At 33.9% G+C, this 21,084-nt stretch overlaps 1 protein-coding gene across 16 annotated transcripts in view; it reads right to left on the bottom strand.

Moving 5' to 3' along the window:
- The window catches only part of chl1b (cell adhesion molecule L1-like b), a 105,529-nt gene that overhangs the window by 54,313 nt on the left and 30,132 nt on the right, over positions 1 to 21,084 (bottom strand). Inside the window, exon 1 of one of the 16 annotated variants that reach the window (XM_015347240.2) lies at positions 15,212 to 15,298. The exons of 13 other annotated variants lie outside the window; for them this stretch is intronic. The gene's annotated coding sequence lies outside the window, so the exon portion shown is untranslated. Of the gene's footprint in view, positions 1 to 5,215; positions 5,393 to 11,636; positions 11,710 to 15,211; positions 15,299 to 21,084 lie in introns of those variants that run through there. 2 more of the 16 variants (XM_015347242.2, XM_015347241.2) reach the window with 2 other exon arrangements.

The following is a 21,084-nucleotide window of genomic DNA, read 5'->3' as shown; positions in this document are numbered from 1 at the left end:
GACTCTGTCTTGTTAGGGAGGATTAAAATGTCCTACAGTGCACCATGAAAGTTCTGCATTAAAAGCCAAGAAAAAATAGTCTCCAACCTTACTGAAGACAAGTAATGATAGATTTTAATAATACTGTAATGTACTATACGTACATCTTCAGGAAATATCTACATTGTTAATTCAAAGCAAAATTAATTGGAGAATAAACACAATGTAGCTTGAAATGACACAGTATAGAGTATAATGATGAACTCTGTTTCAGATGTCACTGGAACAGGAATTCCGTCTATCGTGTATCATTTACAGTATATTCAAGCTGTAGAAATGGTTGTTTATTAAGCTTTATTTAAAATTTCCAGTTTGCACATTATAAAAATTGTGCTATAGGGAAAGCAACACATGTCAATATGTTAAATGTGCTGTACAGTGCAGTTAACTGAATACAGCAACTGTACATGATAAAAAGTATTACCACCTAATTTCCATTTGTGTTTTCCCAGTGACCTCCAGGATACATCTGCCCTCTTCGATAAAAAGGAAGGTATGAAAAACAGTATCATTACCATAAATTGGTAATGAACTATCCTAGGTATTGTTTTAAAAGTTTATTATTAAAATGTACCAACCGACACACGGAAATAGACTTTAATGAGATTACAATGCCAAAACAATGTTAAATAATTACCTCTGCTAATGGTGATTTGATTTTTTCTTTCATGCAGGCAGCTGAAAAGCTTGGTTATAGGACCATACAGTACATCCTGCATTTTTCAACTCGTTTCTCAGGGCTGTGGAGTTTTCTTTTCAGTGCCTCAGCACCACATAAAGCTAGAGAACAGGTCAATTCCTTTGTTTAAAATATTTAATTTAAGTCATTATATTCAATGTATGTTTTGGTATAACATGATGAATTATAGTCTACATTAACAGTAAGGATTGTAAAGAACCATTATGTGCGAATTTGTTTATATATAATTCTTTTAGAAATCCACATATATTTTGTACACCATACAGTGTATTGTACACTCTTTGACATAAGAGAAAGACTCCATTTTCTACATTAAAAATGGCCCTATAATCTCCCAAATTGCATTTTCTCTACTTTTTTACACATTCAGCTACTTTAGAAAAACAATCTTGTCTTTTTCTTTGTTCTATTATACATTTTAGAAGACTATTACAACGGTGTCTGTTTTCTTCTTGATCCCTGGTTCGTCTGATATAAATGTTCGACCGTCAACAGTTTTCATTAGAACACTAGTGAGGTGATGGAATATTGTAATGGGTACAGTTAATTGACTAGATGTGAGAAATATCTGGAGTAAGCTAAATTGGCTAAGTGGACATGCTGTAGGTGGAAGTGAAATCCAGAATCACAGAAACCATTGTGGTGTCATTGTCTTGAATCCCCAGTGAACTGAAATACGCTTGCAACAACCCCTGGGTTTGTATGAGTGCTGGTATATTCTGAAGGACACATAATAAGGAGATCCCTGGAACATCAATTAAGCTTTATGACATCATATGTCAGAGACTTTATACTGGAAGACTGCATACTACATTTTGCTCTATGGATTCAACCAATGAAAAATGCTACAATATTAATTATTAGTGGTTGGTAAAATTATATTTTTGATATTATGAGATGATCACATACATTATGCAATGTGTGAAAATGGCACCAGGATTAAAATGTTCCAACCAAAACAAAATGTAAAAAAGAAAAAAGATATTAGGAAACAAGACAATGTTGGCCGAAGCAAAACAAAAAGAAATTCTATTCACCAATTTAAATTAAAGATTATTTCTAATCATGCAATGTTTCCTTTTTTTAAAAAAAAATCACAAACATGAATCAAATTGAAAGTTTTGTACTTTGCCATAGGGAATTCCTCAATGCACCTGCACAAAGCACTAGTCAGACCACAATATAATACTATGTGCACTTTTGATTACGATATCACAAATCAGATAATATCCTTCTCAATTCAGTCCAAAGAACACAGTTCTGGGTTTAAAGGAATGCCCTACTCTGACAGGTTAAGAAAATGTAATCTTTGTAAACAGAGGAGAATAAAAAGGGGATCACATTTGATTCAGGTAATCAAAATCCTCATGGTTACTGACAAAGTCAACCCATTCAGAATCAAAACTGAAATAACAATCAGAGAACACAGGAGGGAAGAACAGAGAGATGAATATAGAGGATTAATATAAAGGGTTTTTAAAAAAACTACACAAACATATTTTTGAAACAGAAGTAGTTCAGGTGATTAGCTGTGTCAGCATGCGTAGGCTGCAAAGGAACACGTAATAGGTTTATTCCATACTGAAAAGAGAAGAAAGGAAACACAACTTTTCGGCTGTGGAGCCTTCTTCGGGTGTCAATATATTTTTTAAACTGTTACCTTGGCTTCTTTCAAGAATTATGAATTATTTTCAAGAATAATTGAGGTTGGTTGTTCGAATGAAATCCGCTTATTTGCTATTTATTTTTTGTGTTTTAGAGATCCAAAAACCTCTCTTAGTGGTAGATGAGCCGAAGCACAGACAAAGGTTCTTAAAAAAATAACCTGATACTAATGACTGGCCTCGTGAAAGCCTTCTTAATTTGTTAGAGTATGAGTCAATTAGTTGCAGGACATCAGCTGTACTAAGCTGTGGAATGAAACACATTACTTTAGTCTACAGGTCTGCTTGGTTTTATAATAAATGTCATCTCTTTTTGATTGATTGACTACAGTTTGGGAGCTTGTTACACATTTAACCTTTGTTTTGTTAGAAGGCCTTATTGTTATTTAATTTTTATGTCACTCTGGCATAAGTCATTTCCCATTTTTCAAACTAAGATCCACATATTTCACACAGTTGTTGCTTCCTTAAACATAAATGATACCAGTCAGAGACAGTACACATCCCATTTCATTTAACAATATTACTATTAGTGTAACAGACGTAATATGCTACAGTACTGTAGCTCAGCCGGACAATGCATGCTTCCAGTAAAAAAGTGCCGTGTACAAAATGCTGCTGTTGGCATGAAAACGTTGACAATAACCAATTTGTAATTAAACAAAAAACTGAAATTAATAGTATACAGATTAAAAAAAAAAAACAGCAGGTCATGAAAAACGGTTATGTGCCATGAAAAATAATGCTGCTGTACGAAACCCATAACAAAGCCATATGTTCAGCCCTGAAAATGAGGTAGCTTTCATCCAGGGTGTGACAGCACTCTTTTCAAGCTGTTTAGAATGTAAGCATTGTTGGAGACTGAAAATTATTCTGCAGTTGCGATTGTACATTGATTCTACTCTATGTATATATTGTATCTGGATATCATACTTCTATTAATTCATTTTCAATAAAATGTATTTACTTTTCTTCCTGTCCCTAGCAGCTGCTAATATACTGCCTGCTGACAGCAATCATTTTGTCCCTGTCTCTGAAAAATTAGGACCCTGCAGTGCTTGTTCATTATGGCACAGCATGAAGGTAATTTGAATGTTATAGGTACTGAAATTTAGATCAAATATTAATATACTGGCTTAGTTTAACATCTTCAAAAACCACTAAATGTCATCTCAATTCAACATCTCACTGCAAAGGCAAAATTTAAAAAGCAGAGAATTCCCTTTCACAGATAACACTATGCATGTTATTTAAAGTTTATATGGCAGAAACGGTTTTAAATATTGTCTGCAGATTTCCATCTGTATAAAATCATAATCAGTTCTGCTACAAAATGTCATAATTACTGAATATGTTCATAATAATATTAAGCACATAATAATTATGAAAGTGAACAAGTAGTTTCTGTGACACTCAGAAAATATAGTAATGACAATGTACTCATAGCTACAGTAGTTATTCAAGTAAGGATGCAAAAGGTTTAATTTAATGTCAAGTAAGATGGTGAAAACCTCTTAAAATATTTACTTGCTACCTAATTCAATATTTTGAATGAGTTTTCTAAAGAAAATAGTAAATAGGATAAGATTTATTTCATGTCCTAAATCTTTAAAAGGAACACAAACATATTATATTAGTACATTAGGAAGTCTTAAGTCTTAAACTAGCATTTAAACTAATACATCAATGTATTAAGTATTTGATTAGGGGCTACAGAGAAAGGGACTTTTATGTGAGTAAACTAAAGCGGCATGTCCACATTCACAGGGGACTGACGGATGTTAGCAATTTCTAAGATGATGTATTACAGCAGGTTTAATGAATATGACTTAAGATTACACATTGCTTTTGTCGGGTGAGAACCCAAACCAATCAGCTTTATACAAGGCAGTTATATTTCATATCACTGTTAAGGTACAATATAATGCACATACTTCATTTTAAGGGCAGTGCTGCATTCATAACCAAGGCGTGCATTTTTATGTGGTACAGGAACTCCACTACATATTACAGTTTTTTCTTTTTAGAAACTATTAATACTTTGAAATGTTCTAGTTCCTTTTTAGAAACTGATATCATGACAAATTCTTATTTTCACATTCTCTATGTGTAACCAATATTCAGTAAAGATACTGAAGATCAGATGAAAGCAAAGAACACTGTATATACTGTACTGTTATTGCAGTATCAAATAAAAATAGCTTTTTTCTGCTTATAAAATCTTCAGTGTTCTTAAATCTACTACACTGTACTGTATATTAGGTTTTTTATCATGCTAATATTACAATCACTGTTGTTGCTAATGTTTCTTTAAACAATTCCTAAGATCAGTGAAACGTCTGATTCACTATTTAATTGCTTATCATCAATAATAAAATGATAAAACAGAAGGCATATACTGTAGAGAATGTCGGATGCTGTATAGCTGTCACTCAAAAGACAGCTCAGACAGAAAAAAATAATTTGTCTTTGGCATTTCCAAAATTCAAACCTGTTCCCCATTCTCCCTTGTATTACCAAGGGAGTATTAACAAGAGAACCTTTAAAGGCTTTCTAAAACTAAAAAATTCTAAAGAAGTCCTTGAGCAGGATTAAAAACTACTGTTTTATAACTTTATTTACTTCTAGATTTTTTCAGAATGTGCTTGTTTTAACATTATTTTTAATCAATGAGGAATAGCTTGAAAATGTACTGTACTTCACTAAAAACTGAAGAATAGAAACTGCCTAATAGAAAACTTTTCCCTTGATGATGAAGGTATCATTAAAATAGATATACAAGGAGATAAATTAATAAAGTGTTTCTACTTACAAGAAAGTAAGCTGACTTCTCTTCAGAAGATCCTCTACATGGTTTATACAATCTTTCAACTTCTTGCCTTGTAAGCAGTCATGCCCAATTTTAGGAAAATCATTAAATGTACTTTGCTTAGTATTACATACAGTATAGGCTGAGGAGATACAGTAGCTTATTCAAGAACAGTGACAGATCTAACACTCCTAGCAAGTATCAGCACATGACCAGTCAGCAGGAAGGAGATTCAGTGCAGAGACATATGTTACCAAAGCCATTGGCTTGGCAAAAAAGCTCATTAAGCTCCTGACAATCATTTGAACAAAGCCAGAATGAACGACTATTCACTGGTCTGTGTACAAATGTGAGAAAATGCCAAGGAAGAATGTTTAAGGTCTACCTCTGTGCATTTAGTGATGAAAAGTCTGTGGGCAGTGACTAGGGTTCCAGACTTTTTTCAAGGTTCATACCAAATACTGTCTCTGCTTACACTGTCATCATTTACTTACTCCTATTACTCAGTCAACCTTTTTGCAGTGTACCAACAAATCAGTAACAAATCCTCTCTCTCTGAGCACAAATCTCCTTGATCCCTAATGCTGGCATGTTTTTCACAGATGTGCAGATTGTTGTACTTTAAAAAACAAATCACTGGCTTTTTTAGTGGCCACTGTACATGTGTCTGACAATTTGTTAAAACACTCAACTGGAGTATTTGCACAAGTTAACATTTACTATGAGATTAATCCTTCTTCCAAATTACAAATGGGAGAGCCTTTATTTGCATTGCAATTTTTTCATTTACTCTTTATCATTTTTTGCAACAGTGTGTTCACTGATTCTTCCTGGCACTGGATGTAAGCACTTAACACAATGCAGTTCTACCATTAAAAATATCACATATATGGGAATCAAGAGACTGTTTGCATTGCAGTCTAAACATACTGCACCCAGTGTAGAGACAGGTTTCAAAACCCTGACAGTCAAAGAAGAGTGTAGAACCTGCTCCCAGACAGTAAACTGAGTTATATTTTTTCAAACTCAATATGATGCATTATATAGTCCAGTATTCTGGACCCCAAAAGGAAGAATAAAGGGAGGAGATCGGGGAAGTGGAGAAGGCAACAGCTCATTACTAAATATGTTAATAGGTCAGCAATACCAACAAAAATAAAAACTCAGGAATTTATGCGAAAGGACACTTTATACTCCTTTGCATTTTTTGTTAATTAGTTTTTAAGTAATTTTGCTGATATAATCATTTTTTATCTGGGAAATATCTGCATTGGCCCTCCTAAGAGGTGAAATGAACTACCTATTGAAATTGGAATTGCTCAGTCCCTGACCACTATTCGGCCATTCCTCCTCAAGACTCAGGTGTTTAGACAGCACCTTGACTTCTCTACCAGTACCATTAATTTTTATCACTTAGCAATACTGCAATCAACTCAAAGGCATTCCTTTTTTACTATAATTGATGATTCCTTAAATACACATTGTTTACCTCTTGATAGCTATTGCTTTTATTCTGTACTGTGCTGCATAGGCCCATGTGCCTGCATAGAAAAAAAGAGGAATTTAAAATCAACTCGAAATCTGACAAATGACCACCAGTGCAAGGAATCCAAAGCAGGTTCACTTAGAAATTCCTGCAAGAAAGGTATTACAATATTGGATTTTTGGGAAAAAAAAAACACAAATGCATTTATCACCTTATCAGCTACAGGGATAACCAGAAGAGGAAGAAATCTGGTAATATTTCTCATATGGAAGACTTTATAGTATCATGCGCATGAGGTTTCAAAGTCAATCCAGGTTCGAAGATCAACCCAACACTTTCTGAATTAAAATGCAAGCACTATGTGTCAATTGAAAGGATAACCACAGTGGTATCAGAACTTATTTGAGGACCTAATAAAATGACCATAGCGTTATCACAACCAAGATTCAAAATATGTTGTGTCATCCAAGTGTTTATATGAGAAATGAAATCATAAATTACTAAAACAGCCACCTCTGTGTGAAGTTAAATGGACATGGATTTGAATACAATCTTAATAGAAATGACAATTTGAGTATTTGTTTAAAAGGGAAACGTACAGTAAAGTGCAGAATAGTTGAAAGACCAGTATTAAGCCTTGTGGAACACCAGGTGTAATCATCCCAACCTTAGAATGAAAACTACAAAAATAAATAAAATATTGGCACACAACAAGATAATATTTAAACCACTCAAGGTCAGTACCAGACTTGACAAACAAACTCACCGTCCAAGCAATTAGAATATCACGCTTTTATGTAATTCTGTCACATTCTGAACCAGGTGCTACAAGAAAACCATTAGCAACATTAACAGGAATAGTTTCAGTATATTTTGACATCTTCAAGAAAAGGCTAAGATATAGAGTGCAAGTATTTAAATTCAGTAAAGTACATTATTTATTAAAACATGATCTAAGCATTCTTTCTTAGATTTAGCATGTACAGTACTAAAACATGTGTTACTACTCAAAGTATACATATTGGTTTTTATCTTAGAGCATATATTCTTAATAGCAATTAATGTAGCAAATTAGCAGGGATGATTTTGCCAAGATACTTCCATCTTTTTTTTATTTCATCCTCTGTGAATTAATTTTTTTAAGGATGTATTTTTCTAGGATTTTCTCCAGTCCTTGTTAACTAATGGTCCATAGAAATAATAAGTAACACATGATCAGATTTTATCGTTAGAAAATCATCAAAAACTATTGATCATGTTTTTAACTAATGACTGACTTAAAAACACATTGTGAGTTGAGTACAGATGAAATCTACTTTTTGTAAACAAATATATAATATTACAGTAGACTGTGCTACCCATTTAAATAAAAAAAATTAAGTAAGCAATGTATATTGAACGTTTTAAAAATGTTAATACCATGAACTGTACGTAGGTCCATTGCTGTGTAAAAAGCAATTAAAAGTTCTAATTAATTGCTTTTGTTTTGTATTAATTGGAGAATTAAAGCTTTGAGCACTCTCAAGTACACTGCTCTACAGTTAATATTCTCATTTCACAAAGACCTGCAGAGCTTTTCTTCAGGAGATGGAGGATAAAGTGGTTCCTATTAGGAGTATAAACAAGCAGAAACATTTTGAACTTTGCTCAAAGTATTAGTGTTGGGGATAAGAATGTTTTGTGGGGAAGTTTTCTATGTGTAGAGGTATAGCGGCAAGCTGCCAATTTTAGTCCCAGAAAGCCCAGGTAATAAAGACACTATGGACCCAAGATTGTTCTTCAGAAGACCAGGGTAATGCCATCCCACCTTTTCACTAAGAAAAACAGCCTTATGCTGCCAGAGCATTTTAACACCAATTTCAGTTTATTCAGTTAGTCAAAGATGTCTGGTAGTTTTACAGATTCCCTTCAAGCAAGAAGGCTAACAAAGAAAAGCATTTATCAAAGCCCAATTTTTTTAAATTTAATTTAATTTATTTCTCACCATTATAATCACAACATACAGAAATAAATATAGTTATTATATACCTTTGTAACATACTGTATGGTAACTGTATTGCACTAATAGCAAAGAAAGAGTGATGAGCATGTAGTTGTATTACCATTACTGTAACTGGTCTGAAATACAGTATACATTAATTGTTATATTATATGTATCTGTGATGCTATGAAACTGAAGAAACAATTATGATTTTTTTTCATCCACCAGGGGACATGCACCATGTGACATAAAATGTAGTGAAGAATAATGTGGTGAATATTTACATCTAATTCTACAAGCAAATGACACAGGCCTGAAACAGCAGTGTGCAGGTTACATCTCTGAGTGTTTCAGTTGACAGAATTTATCAATAACCTAACAAGAAATAGTGAACATTAAAAACTGAAAGATGAGGAGATTCATAAGGCAATCCTGTTGAAGCTAAGACTGAAGGATTGAAAAGGGGGATAAATAAAATTTTACAAGATGCAGAATCACCACAGCCTAGAAAGCTAAAATGTTACAGCATATTTCATCTGAGCCAGTAACTCAAAGAAGCAAGCTATATCTTGTTTAGGTAAGAACAATAAACCTGACAAGAAATACATTTTATTTTGTCATCGGACACACCTAATCCTCCTAGTTTAAATGTTTTGACAAGAATTCAAGAGTTCCTGTAGAGAAAACCTCTTTCAGAAATATCTGGGTTGGTGTAGCTTTACATGATAAAGATCATGATGTTCTCATTTACATTTACAGAATCTTCACCAGAAACAAGTGATATGTTTGTAAAACATTTTATATACTGCATGTAGCTACAGTACGTCTTATAGGATTTTCACACAATAAATGTACAGGAATTATTTAACATACCAAAAAGTATTAGATATGAAACGGGATTTTTGTGAGAAAATAACCACAAAATCACAAAATAAAACACCTTTTAGAATTATGCCTAAGTATTCAAGATATCCTAATCTTCATAAACATTTGCTTTCTTCACAATATTTAAACAACAATAGTTACTATGATATTATCTTACATTTTGCACCAGACCAAAAAGGTGAAATCTATTTTCAGACTTCAGAGGAGCAGAAAAATATTTATGCTTTTTCACCTAAGTACAGATTGGTGTTTTTGCCTTAGTTGTTTCAGAGATAATGGAAAAAGGCTCTAACAAATGCCAAGATATTGCGGAAGAAAAAGGGTTTATGAATCAACAGTCTTAGTAAAGCAGACAAAATGTGTACCCATGAAGTCATTGATTATTGGCCAATATTTCCTTTAATTTTTTGTAATGTCAATATAATTTATTAGATGGCACTAAGAAAAATGGAATTCGGAATACTTTTTGATTAAGAAAAGTAATATGTAGCCTTTGATGTTGCTTTAGCTTTGATGTTGTTTGTGTAGATCTGAGTCTATGGTGAACTACTTAATTACTTAATGGGCAATTTCATGCTTTGTATTCCACTAACAACAAACAGATCAATTTGGAAATACCTCTATTCAAATTATCCAAGATAATGTGTTATTTTATATTATCTCTGACACTTTGATAGTTATTTCAATTTTGATTAGGTTTACTTCCTGTTTTGTGCTTTTTTGACCAAGCATACTGATACCAGGTTTATTGATAAATAAATTGAGAAATAGTGGACTTTTAGAAAGATATACTGTACAGTATAGGACAAATTCAAAACAAAACCAGTGTACCGTGCACAGCTCCTGCCAGGATTTGATCAAGGTCTGTCAGGAATGCTACTGACACACAGTGCCTCCTTTAACAATGGTAAATTCCTTTACACCAAAACAGCTAGGATTCATGCTTTGGGAAAATACAATGCCATCTACTTTTCCTAGGGGTTTGCATCACTATGTAAGAGGCTCCACAAGGACTGTTACACCAGTACATAATATTATTTTTCCAAGCAACATTTCAGTAAAAGATTTTTTGCAAACCACAGTGCTTTGCAATTTTGAGACATAAAGAAGGATTTGAGTACACATTTGTCATTTTTTTTAAGTTAAGAAGGTAAACAGATAACTGTGAATGGAGCCACCCATTATTATTTCCTTCCACTACTCTAGCAGCATTGTATTTCTATCTTGACATCTGAAACATTGTAAGTGTAAGAAATAGAGCATTGTAAACGCTGAATTTTGAAATGTGCCTCAAATCTACATTGAGCAGAAGATCTCTAAATAAGAAATGAGTTCTTTTCTTTTCCATACCAGACCGATGCTATCATTCACATATACTACCAAAAAGACTCCCAGATGGCACATAATATGATCGTGCCAATTTGTCTATGTGATAATGCTCCTATCTAATTGCAAAAACCATTTTCCCAGCCAAGTGCTTGTTCACAAATGCTGATATACTAATGATATACTAAACACAGCATACTAAATTAAAGCGTAGATTTAATCTAATCCGCAATGAAACTGCAGAACAAGCACTTACATTTTAAGGCATAATTGGTCGAGTAAAACTTCAGTTGAAATCAGTCTCCTGTCGAACTTTATTTTGCTCTCCAATTAATAAGGTATTCAAGAGAGTACTGAAACTAATTTCTTATCGTTCCAATTATAGTTCATTAATTATAGAATATTTGAACTTGTACAGTATGTACTCTCTTGGGCAGCACAGTGACACAGTAGTTAGCACTACTAACTAAGTGGCCGCACAGCAGTGGAGCCCTGAGTTCAAATCCTGGGGTGCTATCTGTGTGTGTGTATGCTCTCCCTGTGTTAGGTACATAAAATGGTTTCTGGGAAAGCTGGCCATGGTGTGAGTGCGCAACTGATGGTTGCCAGGATAGGTTCTGGCTCCCCTGCAACTCCGTATTGGATATAAAGCTGTGACAAAATGGATGGATAGAGGGATGGATGGATAGATGCATATACAGTACTCTCTTACCCTCAGCCGAATCTCACTAAACCTAAATACTCACCTAGCTGTAGAATTGGCAACTTGACTGTAAGGACAAAACTCACTGGACCACCCTCTCTTCATGAAGTATGAGCCAGGGAGCCGCTGTAAGTGTGGAGGTGAAATGGGGGGTGAAGTGTGAGAATAATGTAGATATCCAAAGGGGTGCTTAGAAGGTGAAAGTAGGAGAGCAGAAGTGAGCGAGATTAAAATTTGACCTCCTCTCATACTTTTTTTTCATGCAGCAATTCCTGCATGAATTGCTGCATGAAATATACAGAACACAGCTGAGAAAATAAAACAGACCAACTTCCTTCGACAATCTAAGTGTTTCTAAAGTCATTCAGTCATTAAACCGTGGCTAGCAATTAACGTACAAATCCTTTTAAGGAAAATCATGTCTACTGTCAGTGTACTGTACATGCTCTAATGCTTCATCTCTTGTATCTTAATTTAGAGTATGTGTAAATCTGGCAATCACAAAATGTCACTAAGTGATACACTTCGGAAGGCACAAGAGTCAGGCAGCCTCTTTGGATCGAGGAATGAGGGATCAAAGCACCTGCCATGCAATATCTAAAAATGGTCATGTAAGCAGGGCATTGTAATTCTTCCAGAAGCAGGAATGTGTGATGGGTGCATACATTGTGATGCGTAGCATGAGGTACTGTCATGTTCAAAGAGGTTCAAAGCTGCACTATTAGACTTCATTAATTCTAGTGGAGCATGGCAGCCTGGGTTAGAGAATAACTCAGTTCTGATTTTCTTTCTGCCCTCACTTCAGCGCACATGCTGTGCATTGAAAAGTAAGAGAATAACTACTGCCGGCAAATTCCTCTTCTTTACTATTTCAGAAAAACGAAACATTTTACATTTGTATACATATGGAGATGAGTTTTGTCCAGTCGAAGCCTTTATCAATACAATACATTTTGGGAAATTTGCAGTTGTCAGTCATATTCTGAATAAATTCAGATACAATTCAAATGTTGTTACAAGAGATTAAGACCTTTCTGCAGCAATTGCAAATGCAGTGTTGTTCCTGACCAGAATATTTTGATGACGGATGTTACACATTCAAAATGTAAGTGTTCTTCAGCTTAAATGCTGAAAGAACTTGAGCTTATTTTAATTTATTTTTACACTGTTAAAAAGGTACAATGGTGTGGCAGACCTCACATAATTTCTATCACTTCTCATAAGTGAATAAAATAATCCTTCAATTAATTATATATAAATATCCAGTTACTTTTTTTCTTAATGTTCCTTTCCATAATTATCACCTATGCAATTTACCTTGAAAAACACTATGGCACCATGGACTACTGAGTACCTGCTACAGAAAACAAACTGCTTACTTTGGGCTCTCAGTATGCAGCTGCTTTAACTTCCTATATGCCAATTAGCCAATGCCAGGTACAGAAGCCCAGAGGCAAAATTCTATAAATTGTAAGCCTACTGGAAAATTACATTAGTATGCAAATGCTAGTTCTGGGTATATGTGATTGATTATGTAAATCAAATTCTTCCAGTGAGAAAGACGCTGCACCTGATAAAAAAATAAATTTTTAATATGAGTATTTCCTAAGTACAAAGCTAATGGGAACAGAACCAAGAGTGCAGATATTGCCTGCAGTATAAGCAAAAACATGGTTAAAGGGAAAACACGATCCTTTTTCTTAACCCTGTGTTAGTCAAACTATTTAAGCTAGACTACTTTTTCGCCAATACGCTTTGTCTACTATTTTATTCATTAATTTCATGCTGTTGATTTTTTTGTTTAAGGAAATATTTTATAATGTATTATAAAATAGGTATTAAGGCATTGCAGGATGTAAATTATTTAAGAAACAGGTATAACAAAAGAAACTGTTTTGCTTCAGTGGTCTGCGATATATTGTAAAGAAAATCTATTAGTGTATTTTTGCTGTCGGAGAACAGTACACAAAAAGTGCAAGTATGAGCAGATCTGTCATCGGCAACAAAAAACTTACCTCTTCATCACCTTAAAGGTAAAATTGTAATAACATAAAAAGTATAAACAGTAAGTATGCAAGAAAACATAAATTAAATGTCAATGAAATTACTATCAGTTGGAATGGCATTTCCATTCCATCAATGGCATTGATATTAAAAAGGCAATAATACATTTAATTTTATTGTACTTCTGTTGATTTTTGAAACTACATACCATGAATACCTACAGAAATGATGCGGAAACAGAGGAATGCTTCTATCATTATTTTGATAGCATGAGAACCCACACGCAGACATTACGTTTTCAATTGCCTTGATCCCCCAAGTTCATTTCAAGACGTAAGGCTTGGCTCATTAAAAAATACACCACTTTGATTTATTGTACTATGATCAGTAAGATTTGTTTAACTGGTCTACACTGATTCAATTCTGGTGCACCAAGAGAAACAGGAGCACCTTTTGACAAATGTGTTAGACAGTACACATTAGCGAATGGTAGGGATGAGTACAGCAGGGACAAAACTGAAATTGAAATAAATGTTTTCAGAGGAAAATTGCATACAGTACAAAGCAATGTAGACCAACAAAGAGACTGATTGTAATATATCAGGCAACAATAATGTCTAATTTCTTAATAAATCCTGTAGAATAATAACCCTGTAGAATAATAAAATAAAGCGCATCATATTTTATACATTATTGTACTCCACTGTAAAGGATTTACTTTTTGTTAAAGATTTCCTTCTGTATTGATTGGGTTCTTTAATGAAACCAATACTGGAAACTGTCCATAATTCTGAGTAAGCAAAGAAGTCCTTAAAGTCCATTGGTAAAAATATTGGGATTTTGTTTTAAAAGGATAACTTAAAATTATGTACCTTTGCCACTTCAAATTTACAGTACAAGCTCTTTATAATAATAATAATAATAATAATAATAATAATAATAATAATAATAATAATAATAATAATAATAATAATAATAATGATAATAATGATAATAATAATAATACTCAAGATGTTTTTCCTAGAATGTAATAGCCTTTTACATTAATAGCTTAACATTAATAGCCCTATTACATTCATTATTTTACTAAATACTTTAATCTAACAGTAGATTTATGGACTTTAATAAATTCCATAAATCCATAAAACCAAAAAATAAAACAATAACCCTTAACATTATTATTTTAGGCTGTATTTTCTAAATTGTAGGAAATCCTTATGATTAATGATATTTTAATACAGAACCAGTGCAACATTACTAAGCATAGAAAACCATTTTTAAAGTTTATCTAAACTACCTGCTGTCAGAATAGGAATTATTGTTACTACTTCTTGTTTACAAAGAAGAAAGATTATGCTTTATATGACTAGACAGCAAAAGGCAACATTTAAACTCCCAGTCAGAGGGTTTTTTCATGCGATAATTTTGTCAAGCATACTGTACATCAAACATATTGTATTCAGCTCAGAACGATTTGTACTGTATGAAGAGAAGGGTCTTTGGGAGTTTTATTTTAAAAATACCTCTTGTTTCACTTAATCTGCTACTGCAGAATCTACTCTCATTTCAAGAATTCAATGCTCAAGAAAACAACATTCTGAAATACAGTCTTACCTCTTAAGGCAGCATTAGTATACATTCCAAATTTTCCTCAAGTACTTGAAGGAGTAAAAAACTGCAACTATAGGGACTAAGATTTACTATAAGCCACGAGACACAACCACCCAAACCTGTATTTCCAGTATCATTAAATGATTTCCAACAAGCAGCAGGAAAGATTATAGAAGCATGCTAATAGACATTTTAAAAAACTGTCTGTTAAAATATCTAAGAGGCAGGTGAGAATCAAAATATTATGGGAAACACATCTAGAGTGATTTTACAGTAAAGGTTTGTCAGTACTCCATAGTACAGAATAATTTAAGCATTTCACATCTGGCTCATCTTATTGGCAAAAGTCTTATGATAGTTGGTGTGCTGAAGCAACTGCTTGTCAATAATTTGCACCAATCATCCATTGCAAGGCATCTATCCAATCTTTGGGTAAATAAGTCCCAATCTACAGTAAGTGGTTAATTAATAGAACTCTGTATGTAATTATTACTTATCAGTATCATTATTAATTCCACAATTATCTGTATTTCAGACCATGATTTCTAAAATCTCTGGAAAAAAACATATTCAAACAATTTCTTATTAGACATGCTTTGACAAGCTTAATAAAATATACGTACTACATATTTAAGCCCAGTTTTTCACCCACCTGTTGTTTCATCCATAAAATTAATTAATAATAGAGTCAAAGTGGTCTAGCACATGTATTATACATTGCTGATACCAAGGGAATTCAAGAACTAACAGAAAGGTTCGCAGGGTTAAGTACACTGTTAGGACTTGTTTCCTCGAAGCAGTAATTGAAATGCCTGAAGCAGAGGTTTGACTGTTGCTGTGACATATTTGGTCATGGAACCAATTTTGTACCTCATTATTAAATTGCAGTAACAAGGTGTGCCTAGTTCTGTTAACAAAATCACAACCAAACGAGGGCTAATAGTTTTATGTTTACACATTCATTCATATTTGCAGCAGATTTTTTGAACAAATAATAAAGTTAAACAGTTATACAGTATGGGAATCTCATTATACTTTTCAAAGCTACATAGGCACCAATCTTTAATAGTTTCTTAGTTACTATTAATCAACATTTTTGCTTTGATAAATACATTTACATTGATTTTATGAATTATGAGCTGCTCTTACTTCCCCATTTAACCTGGCAGGATCTTATATTTAATACCTTAATATTATGACAGAAAGTCTAGTTTTGTTTCCCAAAACAAAACTTTTGTTTGTTTCCCAGAGTTTTGTTTCCACGGCCGAAACGTTGTTTTCTTTCTTCTCTTTTCAGCATGGAATAAACCTATTACTTGTTTCTTTGCATCCTACGCATGCTGACACAGCTACCTATCTGAACTATTTTATATACAGTTGTTCATCTGCCATAATATCTATGCTGTCATTGTACAGTATCTTTCAGAATATTTATGAAAATACAACAATCACAATCAAAGTTTTTTACTCCAAATTATAACACTGGGTAAATTGGACCTAGCTATAAGAAAAGTGTGCAACCAGATGCAGATCTCATTGTAAATAAGGATTTTCTTTTTTAAATGAGCAAAATAAGGTGAGGCCTTACATTCAGAAGAGGAAGATAGACAAATATTGAATGAGGTTAACTCCAAATACTACACTGGACCTATCCAGTGCATAGGTCACTGCACAAAAATCTGATAAACAGCCTCCAGACATGCAACTGAAAGTGAATTTTGGTATTTTATTATTTATAGGCTTGGTTGTAAATAATTTTCATTTTGCATTACCAAAATCTGGATTACCTTTCTACTACAAGGCATAACGGGAAAATACATAAAAAGTTTGAGGTCAAAATGTGGGGTCAGTGGAGATGGCATCCACATTTAAATCATTTAAAAATGATTTTGTGAGCAGCTGTTCTGATTGAAATGAAACTTGACAAATGTCAACAATAACCAAAATCTTTCCAAATTTTCACCATATTTTGTTTACCAGATACCATACCTGTAGGTATAATTCCAATCCTAATAGGATTAAAATATGCAGGAAAGGGATCCCATCTGGGCCCAACTGGTACACAATCAAAGCAGTGATTCAGACTATATGGAGTTTTTAAAGAATGTTCGGAAGGGATGACAACAACGGAGGTATCATTCACCTCTGCTACTCAAACTCTTAGTTATCCATGAGAACATGTCCTGAACAAACTATAAACACCACAGCAAGACCCTGTCTTTTTCTGGCATTCATCTTTCTTTATCCCTCCTCCATCACATGCCTACCTTTGCAGTTATCCATTAACCTCTCTTTATGTATGGGGTCCTCACATCTTTGAACTACATTGATGTACAGCAGTTGTCCAATGGGTTAAACCAAAGCTTCTTATATCCTACCTCCATAGTAAGCATTCATAAATGTTCAGTATATTCTTATTTGATTATTGTATTCCTTGTGAAATTCATACATAAAAATCATATAGTACAGTTCACAAGAGTGGGTATGTTAATTAACCCTGGTGTCCTAGTTCAATTCCACAATGGGATGGCTCCATCCAGCCTCCCTACAGTTCCCTCTTATTTCCACTGACTCACTTTTCTACCTGATCTGCTGTGTAGTGGGGCTGCTGCCACATACTTGTTACCACACATCATCTAGGTATGTGCCGCACTTCAGTGGTAAATGAAGTGATCCCCTACTATTTATAAAGTACTTTGGGATCTTTTGTGGTAAAAAGTGCATATACAGTATATGTAATTAATAATTAAATCATAAAATGATGCTCTAAAAGTTCTACAGCATATCAGCCCAGATTGCTGCATGACTGAAATTCCCTCTACCTTTATAACTTGAATTGAATTTGAACTTGGCAGATTTCTTCAACAAACAAGACTGCACCGAACTTGCACTTCACAAGTGGCTGAGATCATTTTTTCGCCCACCAGGTCATCAAGTGCTTCGTGAGCTGCTCCAGTTCAAAGACTGTGTGGCCATGAACATTCATGTCAGTTTGGGATTACGCAACATCCCTTCTCTATTTGTTTGCTGTGGGGGCGTTAGTTCTCAGGCAAGAAAAAGGTACAGTACAGTATGTAAGTGAAGCAGTAAACCAGATAATTAAAGGGCCCAGAAAAGGCCTGTGTACTCCCAGCATAATTATAGGAATTATTTATTATTACTGAATTTCTTATTATGAATGTAGTTCAAACAAACACGTCAATTTGTTTCCATAATAACTGTAAGTGAATGTGTTAATGAAATCAACGCAGATGTTAACAAGAAAGTTGAATATGTTACCACTACCAGCTATATAACTAGATTATATTTAGATCCATAAATTAATATTAATTAATGTATTTTCCTAGTTTCGGCTACTAAAATTTCTTTAGTTACAAAACCATTTAAAATTTTTGGGACTCCATCAACTTCGCAACAATAGTCTACATATTGTATATGGAAATATTCAAGACCAAGGTAACTCTGCCCAAATTTCCTGCCAAAATATCCCCAGGAACAACCTAGAAAATCATCTACTGTAGGATGTCACGAAGAACAAAAGAATAACATCTAAGGATCTGCAAGCCTCTCGCACTGCAGCTAATGTTGGTGTTCATGTCTCATCCATCTAGAAATCACTGAATGTGAATGGTTTTAATGGGAGGATGGCCATGAAGAAATGATTGCTCACTAAAAGAACATCACTGCCCTTCTCAGGTTTGCCATGTGCCTCTGGACAATCTATGAGACTAAAGCCAGAATATTTTTGGACTCAAAGAATTTACAACAACCACAACAGTTTCATCTTGTCGTTTCATGTCATATTCCAACTGAGTATTTACTGTAGTGCTGTTCATCTCTTTTAGTGTTTAATATTTACAATTTATCACTGTAATATCTATGTTGTAAATGTTAATCAGTTTCAAAAGCTTATAAAATGGCTTAGGAAACCTCTCCAGAAACCGTATTAAAAGCTGAAACATTTTCATCACAATAGGTAATATTTGGAGTTCGCTGTGAGCCTGCAATGCTAACTGCAGCATCACCAAAGACACAATGGTAGGTTAATTGGCCTCTGGGAAAACTGTCCCTAAAATTGTCCCTAGTTGTGAGTGTGTGCATGTCTGTGCATGTCCTGCAAGGGACTGACACTCAATCCAGGGTGTATCCTGCCTTGCGCCTGTTTCTTGCTGGGAAAGGTTCCATCTCACCACCACCCCTATCTCCAGCACGAAGCAGTTAGAAAATGAATGGATAGATATTACAGTGATGAATCATAAATCGTATGCAAAATCAGATGAGCTGAATATTCTGTTAGAACATACCATGAAAAGACAGGATGGAACTGTGATGGGTGATGAAAATGGGTTATGTCCCAAGATAACATTCATAAAAATGTATGCATGCTAATAAGAAAAGCTTTGAAATCTTTAATTACGAAACATTAAGCCTTACTTCAAATTACAATTTTAGAAGAAAAATGTGTTCCATTTATTGAAGAAGCCTAAAATTCTTATATTTAGGAATATTTGACAATTGAGGCTTGTGTTCTGATAGAACAAAAATTCAGAGGCACAGATTTATATACCTCATGATACAATTAGGGATCATCTCACCAAGCGTGATTTTCAAATGATCTGTCAGTGTGATCCATTTCTCAATAGGCAATTCTTTTCTTTTTTACCAGTAATGGTTGAAATGCCGCCATTAATTTAATCTAGACAGTTTGGCTTATTTTCATCTGCGGTACCTGAGTATGCATTCTTTTACACGACTTAAATCCACATTCATCTGTGTTTAGTTTATCAGCACAAAAGGTAAAGTGAAAATGTTAACAGACTCAGGCACACATAGGAGCACCCATTGCTTGCTTGAGTTATAATAATGATACTACAAGAAATATCACGGTTTCTGAAGGGATAGCAAGCAGTTAATCAAATAAACATATTTAAAATGGAAGCATTTTTACCCTCTTTAACTTTAAACCTGAAAAATACATGACATTTATTTCCTAGTAGAACATCTGTCTTAAATCCTTAATGTTAACACGGTCTGATCACTATAAATATTTTGAAATTCCATCAAATACTGAGATGCCACTAAACATGGGCTAATGTTCCTTCAGTTTTGGAAGGCTTCTTATGACCTAGATAGCATTGCTGCAGTTTCAGTCTTATCCATGGATTTCTATAGCCCCAGATAAGGAAATAATTACTTTCAGATGCCTCCTACTACTGTCCCAGTTCCTTTGTACTCATTAGTTTGCTTAAAATCTATCCTCCAGACATCCTCTTTTTTTACTCATTAAGACACTGAAATGGGGAAACCTAGAATTCAATTTTATCCCTGGTAACTGCCTCAAGTCAAGACAGCAGCACCTGTTTCAATTTTGCTAGAAGTTCCCTGTTCCCCTCTAAACAACACAGATGGTCACAAATCCTTTGAAATAGGGGCGTTGTTATAGCGACACGTCTCTCCATGAGAGCAGTCTAAAACTTTGTCAGTATGATGTATTGGGCCAAATGTTACAGCTATAGTGATTTCATTTTTCTCCCCTCTTTGTTTAACAGGAAACAAAAACACTGAAAGTACTGGTGAGTTTATTGGATTAATATAGTTAATTTATATGTATTCACCCCTGAATGACAAAGGAGAACTTTTATTTGAGATTTTCCAGTTCAGTATTTTCTAAAGTTAAATCAATTCTTAACATTCTTTTACACAGGAGTCCCACACCATGAAGCATACCAAAGTGCTAGCAAAATTATGCAGTTATAGAGTTACAACAATCTATCTACTGTTTATACAATATCACAAACTATCTGGTGTTTCATCTGAATATAGTGTTTTAAATGTCTTTTGTCTATACATTAATTACAATATTAAAAGTATATTAC

This window comes from Lepisosteus oculatus, chromosome 4 (genome assembly GCF_040954835.1).
Source record: "Lepisosteus oculatus isolate fLepOcu1 chromosome 4, fLepOcu1.hap2, whole genome shotgun sequence".
NCBI classification, from domain to species: domain Eukaryota; kingdom Metazoa; phylum Chordata; class Actinopteri; order Semionotiformes; family Lepisosteidae; genus Lepisosteus; species Lepisosteus oculatus.
Note: the sequence above shows the minus strand (reverse complement) of the source record. Positions and strands in the feature narration are given on the sequence as shown.